The sequence below is a fragment of the Nuphar pumila genome, chromosome 15 (genome assembly GCF_984573655.1).
Source record: "Nuphar pumila chromosome 15, dmNupPumi1.hap1.1, whole genome shotgun sequence".
NCBI classification, from domain to species: Eukaryota; Viridiplantae; Streptophyta; class Magnoliopsida; order Nymphaeales; family Nymphaeaceae; genus Nuphar; species Nuphar pumila.
Window position 1 is genome coordinate 46,793,426 of NC_143263.1, and position 12,417 is coordinate 46,805,842.

The following is a 12,417-nucleotide window of genomic DNA, read 5'->3' on the forward strand; positions in this document are numbered from 1 at the left end:
TTTCCTGTGAGTTATCCCGAAAGGGGTTGTTCTGCAACTGTGGTTCGAAGAGGCTGTTTTCGAAGGACGATCCGCCGGAGTGCACCGCTCGGTTCGTCGTGGCTATTGTATCCTGGGGAAGGACGCCGGACCCTGATCTGCACAGTATGTGGGGGCGAATCTTCTCTAAGGGGAGTACTTTCGTACGCCTTAGCCTATTACATAAACTAAACATGTTCCTGTTGTTTTCTTTATGTTTTGTGCATATGTTTGTTTATATGCTGCCGTCTGGATTTTGGTCTGTTGCGGAAACCGACATGCCTGCACCCTGTTGTTGTTTCTGTCGTCTGTTAATCATGCTATTTACACTGTTGTATTTCGTGTTTTATATCATGAAGACGAATGTGAAACTGTGTGATCCGAAAAATTATCCAACAGTCTTAGAGAAGATTCTAAGCATGTCGTCTTCTTCTGCGTTTGTACCAAAAGTGGACATGTCCGGTATGCCGGAAAAGTTTGCCAGTCAGAACTTCAAGCGTTGGCAGCAACGCATGAAGATCTGGTTCACTACGATAGGGCTGTTGTCGGTTCTGGAAATCGATTGCCCTTCGGTGTCTAATACTGACCCTGCTGCAGTCGCTGCAGCAGTCCAGTGGAAAGAAAAGGACAGTATATGCCGTGGCTGCATATTTTTGGCTCTGTCCAACACATTGTTCGATGTGTACTGTTCTTCGTCTACCACTGCTAAGGGTCTATGGGACCAACTTGACAAGAAGTACAATACCGAAGACCAAGGTCTTGAAAAGTATTCTGTTGCAAAGTTTCTGAAATATCAGATGATAGAAGGCAAGTCGGCCACTGAGCAAGCACACGAGTTTCTGCTACTGCTCCATAGTTTGGCTGAGGCTGAAATGAAACTTCCTGAGAAGTTTCAAGTTATGACCATCGTAGAGAAATTTCCTAAGTCTTGGGTAGACTTTGGTTTGTCTCTCAAGCACCGTAGAGGAAAAATTTTCCTAGATGATCTTATGGTAGCCATTGCCATTGAAGAGGAGCATAGGAGCCAGAAACAGATCGTGATGCCAACTGAACCGCCTAAGGTGAACATGATGACTGGAGATTTTAAGGGCAAAGGACAAAAACCCAAATCTGCAATGAAAAACCAGTTTAAACCTAAGGCCAAAATCCAGAAAAAGGCAAAGAACAAACCTTGCTGGAACTGTGGGCAGGTTGGGCACTAGGCTAAGGAATGTCCTTCCAAGAAGGCCAAAGCTCATGGGACCACAGAAGGAACGCCTCAAGTCAACATGGTGACTGAGGTCCTTGGGACCAGTAATGGGTATGTTTCTGTTAACCCGCAAATCTATCACGTCTATGAGCCAACAGAATGGCTGGTTGACACTGAAGCTAATGTGCACGTTTGTGCTGATAAGTCTGTCTTTGTCTCATACCAGGCTGCTGCAGGCAGATCCATGACTATGGGCAATTCAACGGCTGCAAAGGTGTTAGGGATTGGACGAGTGGATCTGAAGTTTCCTTCAGTACGAGTTCTATCTTTACACAGAGTGCACCATGTGCCTGTAGTTAGAAGGAACATTCTAAGCGGTTCATGTCTTGTTAGAGAGGGTTATGAATTTAACTTTAAATGTAATAAAGTTGTTATTTTACATTCTGGAACCTTTATTGGCAAGGGGTATTTAGATGATGGTTTGTTTAAACTTCGTGTTGAACATGTTTGCAGTGATAAATTAGAAAATGATGTTTCATTTGATTCATTGTCTAATGTTGCTTTTAACATAGAATCATCTGACTTTTGGCATAATAGATTAGGTCATGTGAATTTCTATTCTGTGAAACGCATGATGAACTTGAAAATGATTCCTGAGCATTCCATTGATAAAACTAAAAAATGTGAAATTTGTGTGCAAGCAAAACAATGTAGGAAACCATTCCATACGATTGTTAGAGATTCTGAAATATTGGATCTGGTGCACACAGATATCTGTGAGTTTAATGGAGTATTAACCAGAAATCATAAAAAGTATTTTATCACGTTTATAGATGATAGCACTAAATTCTGTTATGTGTATTTGCTAAAATCAAAAGATGAAGCTTTTGATAAGTTTCTTAATTTTAAGAATGAAGCAGAAACACAAACTGGTAGAAAACTTAAAAGATTGAGGTCTGATAGAGGGGGAGAATATACCTCTAATAAACTCGATGAATATTGCAAGCCTATTGGAATAGTTCATGAGTTTACTGCTCCATATTCTCCTCAATCCAATGGGATTGCAGAAAGAAAGAATAGAACCCTAACTGACATGATAAATACTCTACTCGGGAGTTCTGGATTACCTACCTATATGTGGGGGGATGCTCTGAATGCGGCTTGCCATATTCTGAATAGAGTACCTCAGAAGCATAAGGATAGTAGCCCCTTTGAACTCTGGAGAAATAGGAAATCTAGCTTAAAATACCTTAAAGTGTGCGGGTGTCTTGCTAAGGTACTTGTCCTAGAACACAATAGGAAAAAGCTGGGTCCTAAAACAGTAGATGCTGTCTTTTTGGGTTATGTAGAGAACAACTCTGCCTACAAATTCTTAGTAATTAAGTTTGAGATATCTGGCATAGATGTTAACTCTATTGTTGAGCTTCGAGAAGCTACATTCTTTGAGGATGTATTTCCAATGAAAGTTGGTGTACCTCAAAATCTGTCTTCTTTAGATATACCTTCAACTTCTGGTTCCATTCCCGAACATGTGGAAAGGATGACAGATATGGGGGTAGAACCATCTTGTTCCCATCCTAGACCCGATGAGTCTGAGGAAGTGGTTTAACCTAGAAGGAGCAAGAGACCAAGGATTACCAAGGATTTGGGAAGTGACTTTATCACTTATCTTATAGAAGATGATCCTCCCACTTTCCGAGATGCAATGGCTTCACCTGAAGCAAAGCATTGGAAAGATGCCATCAACAGTGAAATGGACTCCATTATCTCTAATGGTACTTGGGAACTGGTTGACCTCCCTCGTGGTAGTTCCACAATTGGGTGCAAATGGATCTTTAAGAAGAAGTTGAAACCAGATGGATCCATTGACAAGTACAAGGCGAGACTGGTTGCCAAGGGGTTCAAACAAAAGGAGGGAATAGATTACTTTGATACCTATTCTCCGGTTATCCGGATGACCACTATTAGGGTGCTTATTGAACTGGCTTCTATTTATGATCTCTCGGTCCATCAAATGGACGTGAAGACCGCTTTCTTGCATGGCGATCTTGAAGAAGAGATCTATATGGATCAACCTGAGGGTTATGTGGCTCCTGGAAATGAAGATAAAGTTTGTAGACTTGTTAAGTCATTATATGAACTTAAACAAGCCCCTAAACAATGGCATGAAAAGTTTGATAATATTATTTTATTATTTGGCTTTGTTGTCAATGAATCTGATAAGTGTGTTTATTGTAAAGTTAAAAGTGATGCTTGTATTATTTTATGCCTGTATGTAGATGACATTCTATTGTTTGATTCCAATATGGGAATTATAAATGAGACAAAATCGTTTTTTAGTAGTAAGTTTGATATGAAGGATATGGGTGTTGCAAATGTGATCTTAGGCTTAAAGCTGACTCGTTTAGCTGAAGGGTTAACCATTTCTCAATCTCACTTTGTTGAGAAAGTACTTGTGAAATTTGGCTATAACCAAGGGAGATCTGTAGCAACTCCATATGACCCTTCTATTCATCTTCATAAGAATACGACTGGTGTTCCTGTGTCTCAATTGAGGTATTCCCAGATTATTGGAAGTTTGATGTATCTTGCAAATTGCACAAGACCAGATATTTCGTTCTCCGTGACAAAATTAAGTAGATACACAAGTTGTCCAAATCGCACTCATTGGAAGGCATTGGACAGGGTACTTAGATACCTGAAAGGAACTATATCCTTGAGTTTGCATTACAAGAGATTCCCTGCAGTTCTTGAGGGATATAGTGATGCAAGCTGGATAGCCATGAACTCTGGCTGTTATGGCGTGACAGGGTATGTATTTACCTTGGGTGGCGGCGCAGTCGTCTGGAGATCAGTAAAGCAGACCATCTTGTCTCGGTCTACTTTTGAGGCTGAACTCTGTGCTTTAGATGTCACAGGATTGGAAGCTGAATGGTTAAAGGGACTTCTTGAGGAACTTCCTTTAATGTGCAAGCCAATTCCTGCGATATCTGTGCATTGTAACAATATGGCCACTATTGCAAAGATTAAAAGCACAAAATATAACCAAAAGCAAAGAAGACACATCCAAGTCAGAATAAAATCTGTAAGGGAACTGGTGTCTCAGTTAGTGGTTGTTGTGGACTATGTTGGATCCAAAGAGAACACAGCTGATCCATTAACGAAAGGACTAGATAAGTCGTTAGTCCTAAAATCCAGAGAGGGGATGGGACTGAAACCCATCAATAGTTCATCTACAGTAGCAACCCAACCTATCTAAGTGGAGATCCCACAAAGTAGGTTCAATGTGGTAATAACAAGCTGTAGGGTGAACTGGTTAGCACCTGATTTATATAATACTATGCATTTGTGTCTATTCCCCTGTTTACTCTGGAAAGGTGCTGTAGCTGCAAGTTAAGGAAGAGTTAAAACTCTGAATGGGTTCAAAGCCTTCAAGGCGAGATGTTAGCAGTGCATCTTTGGAGAAGCCCACCTATGCGAGTGTGACTGTGTGGCCGCAGTTTAAGGAATTGGGTTATTCCTGAAGTCACTCATGAAACAGGATTCTGGCGCATGGCCATTACGCGCCGCCCCTAAAGATTACAACCAGAACCTTTATCATGTTGTTGCTGATGGACACTCCTACACCAAAGGTTCAAGTTCAAGACTTCAGTTCACTTTGTTCCTGTGGGGGTAAAGTTAGTCAACTAAGGTAGTGGTTCAAACCGGAAGGTACCATTGCTGAAAGCATGATATGTCCTGTTGCAGATTGTCTCATCTTGCATCTTGGTTTTCTCCCGTTTTATTCTTTGAATTTGTGGGGGAATGTTAGGTGTAAGAAGGAAGGGAGAGAAAATTCAAAGAAGAAAATGCGTTGTTTTGAGATAGTGGTCTTGATGAGGTAGAATAGTCCCATATTGCTTTTGCTTGAGTTTTCTGAGGGCTTTATAAGCAACTAGTGAACTCATACACTTGTTCCTGAGAACAAGGGAGTGGGATGACCACCACACACACACACGCGCGCGCGCCCGCCCGCCGCGCCGTGTCGTGTCGTGTCGTGCCGAGCCGAGCCGAGCCGGGCCGAGCCGAGCCGGGCCGGGCCGGGCTCGGGCTCGGGTTCGGGTTCGGGTAATTGGCCCTTTAAGGCCATATCCAATCAAGACAAAGTATCTTTTTACCCAAAGTTTCTTTGGATTTGGATTCAGTAACATGTTATGGGAATGGATAACGGGTCACGACTCCTCGGATTCCGTGCCCATTATGGAACTTCGGATTCCGTAATAGATCTCGATCTTTCGAAGTCCGATAACGGATCACGTCCCCTCGGATTCCGTAACGGGCTCCTTCCACGTTTCATAACCGTTCATGGGTTATAAAAGCGTGGTCAGGGGTGTACGTTGATGCTGAGACAGACTCTCTGGGTTTTGAAAAAGAGTTCTGCGATTTCCCATTTCCCTGGTTACTCTCTCTCTCTCTTTCCTATGAGTTATCCCGAAAGGGGTTGTTCTGCAACTGTGGTTTGAAGAGGCTGTTTTCGAAGGATGATCCGCCGGAGTGCACCGCTCGGTTTGTCGTGGCTATTGTATCCTGGGAAAGGACGCCGGACCCTGATCTGCACAGTATGTGGGGGCGAATCTTCTCTAAGGGGAGTACTTTCATACGCCTTATCCTATTACATAAACTAAACATGTTCTTGTTGTTTTCTTTATGTTTTGTGCATATGTTTGTTTATATGCTGCCGTCTGGATTTTGGTCTGTTGCGGAAACCGACATGCCTGCACCCTGTTGTTGTTTCTGTCGTCTGTTAATCATGCTATTTACACTATTGTATTTCGTGTTTTATATCATGATGACGAATGTGAAACTGTGTAATCCGAAAAATGATCCAACAGTCTTAGAGAAGATTCTAAGCATGTCGTCTTCTTCTGCGTTTGTACCAAAAGTGGACATGTCCGGTATGCCGGAAAAGTTTGCCGGTCAGAACTTCAAGCGTTGGCAGCAACGCATGAAGATCTGGTTCACTACGATAGGGATGTTGTCGGTTCTGGAAATCGATTGCCCTTCGGTGTCTGATACTGACCCTGACCCTGCTGCAGTCGCTGCAGCAGTCCAGTGGAAAGAAAAGGATAGTATATGTCATGGCTGTATATTTTTGGCTCTGTCCAACACATTGTTCGATGTGTACTGTTCTTCTTCTACCACTGCTAAGGGTCTATGGGACCAACTTGACAAGAAGTACAATACCGAAGACCAAGGTCTTGAAAAGTACTCTGTTGCCAAGTTTCTGAAATATCAGATGATAGAAGGCATGTCGGTCACTGAGCAGGCACACGAGTTTATGCTACTGCTCCATAGTTTGGCTGAGGCTGAAATGAAACTTCCTGAGAAGTTTCAAGTTATGACCATCGTAGAGAAATTTCCTAAGTCTTGGGTAGACTTTGGTATGTCTCTCAAGCACCGTAGAGGAAACATTTCCCTAGATGATCTTATGGTAGCCATTGCCATTGAAGAGGAGCATAGGAGCCAGAAACAGATCGTGATGCCAACTGAACCGCCTAAGGTGAACATGATGACTGGAGATTTTAAGGGCAAAGGACAAAAACCCAAATCTGCAATGAAAAACCAGTTTAAACCTAAGGCCAAAATCCAGAAAAAGGCAAAGAACAAACCTTGCTGGAACTGTGGGCAGGTTGGGCACTAGGCTAAGGAATGTCCTTCCAAGAAGGCCAAAGCTCATGGGACCACAGAAGGAACGCCTCAAGTCAACATGGTGACTGAGGTCCTTGGGACCAGTAATGGGTATGTTTCTGTTAACCCGCAAATCTATCACGTCTATGAGCCAACAGAATGGCTGGTTGACACTGAAGCTAATGTGCACGTTTGTGCTGATAAGTCTGTCTTTGTCTCATACCAGGCTGCTACAGGCAGATCCATGACTATAGGCAATTCAACGGCTGCAAAGGTGTTAGGGATTGGACGAGTGGATCTGAAGTTTCCTTCAGTACGAGTTCTATCTTTACACAGAGTGCACCATGTGCCTGTAGTTAGAAGGAACATTCTAAGCGGTTCATGTCTTGTTAGAGAGGGTTATGAATTTAACTTTAAATGTAATAAAGTTGTTATTTTACATTCTGGAACCTTTATTGGCAAGGGGTATTTAGATGATGGTTTGTTTAAACTTCGTGTTGAACATGTTTGCAGTGATAAATTAGAAAATGATGTTTCATTTGATTCATTGTCTAATGTTGCTTTTAACATAGAATCATCTGACTTTTGGCATAATAGATTAGGTCATGTGAATTTCTATTCTGTGAAACGCATGATGAACTTGAAAATGATTCCTGAGCATTCCATTGATAAAACTAAAAAATGTGAAATTTGTGTGCAAGCAAAACAATGTAGGAAACCATTCCATACGATTGTTAGAGATTCTGAAATATTGGATCTGGTGCACACAGATATCTGTGAGTTTAATGGAGTATTAACCAGAAATCATAAAAAGTATTTTATCACGTTTATAGATGATAGCACTAAATTCTGTTATGTGTATTTGCTAAAATCAAAAGATGAAGCTTTTGATAAGTTTCTTAATTTTAAGAATGAAGCAGAAACACAAACTGGTAGAAAACTTAAAAGATTGAGGTCTGATAGAGGGGGAGAATATACCTCTAATAAACTCGATGAATATTGCAAGCCTATTGGAATAGTTCATGAGTTTACTGCTCCATATTCTCCTCAATCCAATGGGATTGCAGAAAGAAAGAATAGAACCCTAACTGACATGATAAATACTCTACTCGGGAGTTCTGGATTACCTACCTATATGTGGGGGGATGCTCTGAATGCGGCTTGCCATATTCTGAATAGAGTACCTCAGAAGCATAAGGATAGTAGCCCCTTTGAACTCTGGAGAAATAGGAAATCTAGCTTAAAATACCTTAAAGTGTGCGGGTGTCTTGCTAAGGTACTTGTCCTAGAACACAATAGGAAAAAGCTGGGTCCTAAAACAGAAGATGCTGTCTTTTTGGGTTATGTAGAGAACAACTGTGCCTACAAATTCTTAGTAATTAAGTCTGAGATATCTGGCATAGATGTTAACTCTATTGTTGAGCTTCGAGAAGCTACATTCTTTGAGGATGTATTTCCAATGAAAGTTGGTGTACCTCAAAATCTGTCTTCTTTAGATATACCTTCAACTTCTGGTTCCATTCCCGAACATGTGGAAAGGATGACAGATATGGGGGTAGAACCATCTTGTTCCCATCCTAGACCCGATGAGTCTGAGGAAGTGGTTTAACCTAGAAGGAGCAAGAGACCAAGGATTACCAAGGATTTGGGAAGTGACTTTATCACTTATCTTATAGAAGATGATCCTCCCAATTTCCGAGATGCAATGGCTTCACCTGAAGCAAAGCATTGGAAAGATGCCATCAAGAGTGAAATGGACTCCATTATCTCTAATGGTACTTGGGAACTGGTTGACCTCCCTCGTGGTAGTTCCACAATTGGGTGCAAATGGATCTTTAAGAAGAAGTTGAAACCAGATGGATCCATTGACAAGTACAAGGCGAGACTGGTTGCCAAGGGGTTCAAACAAAAGGAGGGAATAGATTACTTTGATACCTATTCTCCGGTTATCCGGATGACCACTATTAGGGTGCTTATTGAACTGGCTTCTATTTATGATCTCTCGGTCCATCAAATGGACGTGAAGACCGCTTTCTTGCATGGAGATCTTGAAGAAGAGATCTATATGGATCAACCTGAGGGTTATGTGGCTCCTGGAAATGAAGATAAAGTTTGTAGACTTGTTAAGTCATTATATGAACTTAAACAAACCCCTAAACAATGGCATGAAAAGTTTGATAATATTATTTTATCATTTGGCTTTGTTGTCAATGAATCTGATAAGTGTGTTTATTGTAAAGTTAAAAGTGATGCTTGTATTATTTTATGCCTGTATGTAGATGACATTCTATTGTTTGATTCCAATATGGGAATTATAAATGAGACAAAATCGTTTCTTAGTAGTAAGTTTGATATGAAGGATATGGGTGTTGCAAATGTGATCTTAGGCTTAAAGCTGTCTCGTTTAGCTGAAGGGTTAACCATTTCTCAATCTCACTTTGTTGAGAAAGTACTTGTGAAATTTGGCTATAACCAAGGGAGATCTGTAGCAACTCCATATGACCCTTCTATCCATCTTCATAAGAATACGACTGGTGTTCCTGTGTCTCAATTGAGGTATTCCCAGATTATTGGAAGTTTGATGTATCTTGCAAATTGCACAAGACCAGATATTTCGTTCTCCGTGACAAAATTAAGTAGATACACAAGTTGTCCAAATCGCTCTCATTGGAAGGCATTGGACAGGGTACTTAGATACCTGAAAGGAACTATATCCTTGAGTTTGCATTACAAGAGATTCCCTGCAGTTCTTGAGGGATATAGTGATGCAAGCTGGATAGCCATGAACTTTGGCTGTTATGGCGTGACAGGGTATGTATTTACCTTGGGTGGCGGCGCAGTCGTCTGGAGATCAGTAAAGCAGACCATCTTGTCTCGGTCTACTTTTGAGGCTGAACTCTGTGCTTTAGATGTCACAGGATTGGAAGCTGAATGGTTAAAGGGACTTCTTGAGGAACTTCCTTTAATGTGCAAGCCAATTCCTGCGATATCTGTGCATTGTAACAATATGGCCACTATTGCAAAGATTAAAAGCACAAAATATAACCAAAAGCAAAGAAGACACATCCAAGTCAGAATAAAATCTGTAAGGGAACTGGTGTCTCAGTTAGTGGTTGTTGTGGACTATGTTGGATCCAAAGAGAACACAGCTGATCCATTAACGAAAGGACTAGATAAGTCGTTAGTCCTAAAATCCAGAGAGGGGATGGGACTGAAACCCATCAATAGTTCATCTACAGTAGCAACCCAACCTATCTAAGTGGAGATCCCACAAAGTAGGTTCAATGTGGTAATAACAAGCTGTAGGGTGAACTGGTTAGCACCTGATTTATATAATACTATGCATTTGTGTCTATTCCCCTGTTTACTCTGGAAAGGTGCTGTAGCTGCAAGTTAAGGAAGAGTTAAAACTCTGAATGGGTTCAAAGCCTTCAAGGCGAGATGTTAGCAGTGCATCTTTGGAGAAGCCCACCTATGCGAGTGTGACTGTGTGGCCGCAGTTTAAGGAATTGGGTTATTCCTGAAGTCACTCATGAAACAGGATTCTGGCGCATGGCCATTACGCGCCGCCCCTAAAGATTACAACCAGAACCTTTATCATGTTGTTGCTGATGGACACTCTTACACCAAAGGTTCAAGTTCAAGACTTCAGTTCACTTTGTTCCTGTGGGGGTAAAGTTAGTCAACTAAGGTAGTGGTTCAAACCGGAAGGTACCATTGCTGAAAGCATGATATGTCCTGTTGCAGATTGTCTCATCTTGCATCTTGGTTTTCTCCCGTTTTATTCTTTGAATTTGTGGGGGAATGTTAGGTGTAAGAAGGAAGGGAGAGAAAATTCAAAGAAGAAAATGCGTTGTTTTGAGATAGTGGTCTTGATGAGGTAGAATAGTGCCATATTGCTTTTGCTTGAGTTTTCTGAGGGCTTTATAAGCAACTAGTGAACTCATACACTTGTTCCTGAGAACAAGGGAGTGGGATGACCACCACACACACACACGCGCGCGCGCCCGCCCGCCGCGCCGTGTCGTGTCGTGTCGTGCCGAGCCGAGCCGAGCCGAGCCGGGCCGGGCCAGGCTCGGGCTCGGGTTCGGGCTCGGGTAATTGGCCCTTTAAGGCCATATCCAATCAAGACAAAGTATCTTTTTACCCAAAGTTTCTTTGGATTTGGATTCAGTAACATGTTATGGGAATGGATAACGGGTCACGACTCCTCGGATTCCGTGCCCATTATGGAACTTCGGATTCCATAATAGATCTCGATCTTTCGAAGTCTGATAACGGATCACGTCCCCTCGGATTCCGTAACGGGCTCCTTCCACGTTTCATAACCGTTCATGGGTAATAAAAGCGTGGTCAGGGGTGTACGTTGATGCTGAGACAGACTCTCTGGGTTTTGAAAAAGAGTTCTGCGATTTCCCATTTCCCTGGTTACTCTCTCTCTCTCTTTCCTATGAGTTATCCCGAAAGGGGTTGTTCTGCAACTGTGGTTTGAAGAGGCTGTTTTCGAAGGATGATCCGCCGGAGTGCACCGCTCGGTTTGTCGTGGCTATTGTATCCTGGGAAAGGACGCCGGACCCTGATCTGCACAGTATGTGGGGGCGAATCTTCTCTAAGGGGAGTACTTTCATACGCCTTATCCTATTACATAAACTAAACATGTTCTTGTTGTTTTCTTTATGTTCTGTGCATATGTTTGTTTATATGCTGCCGTCTGGATTTTGGTCTGTTGCGGAAACCGACATGCCTGCACCCTGTTGTTGTTTCTGTCGTCTGTTAATCATGCTATTTACACTATTGTATTTCGTGTTTTATATCATGATGACGAATGTGAAACTGTGTAATCTGAAAAATGATCCAACAGTCTTAGAGAAGATTCTAAGCATGTCGTCTTCTTCTGCGTTTGTACCAAAAGTGGACATGTCCGGTATGCCGGAAAAGTTTGTCGGTCAGAACTTCAAGCGTTGGCAGCAACGCATGAAGATCTGGTTCACTACGATAGGGATGTTGTCGGTTCTGGAAATCGATTGCCCTTCGGTGTCTGATACTGACCCTGACCCTGCTGCAGTCGCTGCAGCAGTCCAGTGGAAAGAAAAGGACAGTATATGTCGTGGCTGCATATTTTTGGCTCTGTCCAACACATTGTTCGATGTGTACTGTTCTTCTTCTACCACTGCTAAGGGTCTATGGGACCAACTTGACAAGAAGTACAATACCGAAGACCAAGGTCTTGAAAAGTACTCTGTTGCCAAGTTTCTGAAATATCAGATGATAGAAGGCATGTCGGTCACTGAGCAGGCACACGAGTTTATGCTACTGCTCCATAGTTTGGCTGAGGCTGAAATGAAACTTCCTGAGAAGTTTCAAGTTATGACCATCGTAGAGAAATTTCCTAAGTCTTGGGTAGACTTTGGTATGTCTCTCAAGCACCGTAGAGGAAACATTTCCCTAGATGATCTTATGGTAGCCATTGCCATTGAAGAGGAGCATAGGAGCCAGAAACAGATCGTGATGCCAACTGAACCGCCTAAGATGAACATGATGAC